Genomic DNA, 1,933 nt, shown 5'->3' with positions numbered 1-1,933 from the left:
GCCCCAGCCAGTGCCCCAGCTGGGGCTTAGTTAATCCTCAGGCAGGAGTATCCTACCTACTGAGGGCATTTTTAGAAAAGGCTTTTCACTTCTTCTCACTCCCTTGTGCAACTGGCCTCACTGGAAGACAATTAACATCAGATGTGTGTAATTGGCGCTGGGATTAAAGGCCTGGATGCACCTGTGATGTATGAGATGAGACAATTACATGCATGACAAGGTAATTAGCAGGGAGAACATCAAGCTAGTTTAACAGCCTTGAAGATTTCCTCACAATACACTGGTGTACCAGTGATTTTCAGTGACACTGGCCATGTGTGTCCCATTATTACATAGCCGTGTTTGCACAGCTAAGATGTGGCTATGGTCTCGGTTTGAATCAGAACAGCATCTTCTTTCTCATGCTGGTCATTGTGAGTTGAACAACACACTTAGGATGGGATGAGTTCAAAAAGCAACAAAAAGAAAGTGCAATTCATTTAGCAAGTCACTAACTAGAGCTGCTACTACAGTATAATGAATAGACTACTGCATTTTATCTACATCCCTCAAACTGTTCTGATGTATTTTTCTGTGAATCGATGAGAGTGTTACTTATTTGATGCATGTCCTGATGTGCCTCACTGTACATCATGGTATAGTGCTTAAATGTAGACTCATATTAGAAGACATCCATTTGTGTAAAAAAAAAAAAAGTAAACATGTTGTAAAGATTTACTTTTTTTACAAAACATATGTTATGAATACAGAGTCTGATGAAAAGTAATGCAAATGTGTGTTACCCTGAAGAAAATGTACAGCAGTTGTAAAAAGTAGAGTATTTGACCCGTGTGTGTCTTATGTTTAAAATGTAATGGTAATACAGTTTGTAAAGCTGACTGTAAAGCAAACTCCATTACAAACCTACAAAATTTAAAGTGTTGCCTATTTCAAAACTAGACAGTTTGCAGCCATGCTAGTTGTTAAATGCTAATGCTACCATGCTAACATACTCGATATGATAATGCTAACATGATAATGTTTGGCATGGCATAATACTCCTGAGGAGAACATCAATGTATATACAAAATTTCATGTGGGTGGGGGATCTAGAAAATTTTGGATGTGGTGGTCAGGCTGGGGCAGAGACTCAGAGAGGTGTGGCACAGTTCAAATACATGTAAAAAAGTAAATTAAAGTCCTAGTTCTATTAAATAATAAACCCTACAGGATTAAGAATCAGTTGTTCATTTGGTGTAAAAATGACACACAAAAGACGCTTTCTTTAGCTAACTTTGGTTGTGCTCCTTAGCTCCTTATTACTGCTGGCTGGGGACAGTGTGGCTGCACAGCGGTTCTCCCCACCCCACTGAGCCAAATCAGGCCAAATACTCCACAACAACACAGTTGGAGAAATGAATGCAAGTAACATGCTGCATTACTGATATAAAATAGAACTAGTTTGACTAATATCAACTATAAAGCACCAGACAACTGTCAGTTGTATTTAAGCCAACAATTTGTCATTGTTTTTCATTGTTCATTCATAATTCTGACATCACATCACATTTTGATTTTGGCAGGGGTGGCACCAAGGGTGACCAATCAGAGTTTAAACCAGGTTCGAAGCTGTTATAATTTTTTGTCCTAGGACTGTTATTATGCTGCTTTATGAAGCAAGAAAGTAACCACTTAGATTGAGAATATGCAGTCAGTTTATCAAGTAATGCTGATTTGGAAATTTACTCCAACATTTTCAGAGATGCCAGCACTTGCTAATGGATGCGCTAGATATAATTAGCAGCTACTGTATATCTTGTTCAGAGCAAAGTAAGCTGTCAGCAAGGATGCTGGTGTTCCATTTGCACATTGAGCATACTGCATCCTCCTGTTCAGGGGGGCTTGTACTTAACGTTCGAACTTACCAAGTCCGAACTTGCCGTTCTAGGTATTG

The sequence above is a fragment of the Monopterus albus genome, unplaced genomic scaffold, assembly GCF_001952655.1.
Source record: "Monopterus albus unplaced genomic scaffold, M_albus_1.0 scaffold272.1, whole genome shotgun sequence".
In the NCBI taxonomy this organism is placed as follows: Eukaryota; Metazoa; Chordata; class Actinopteri; order Synbranchiformes; family Synbranchidae; genus Monopterus; species Monopterus albus.
Note: the sequence above shows the minus strand (reverse complement) of the source record.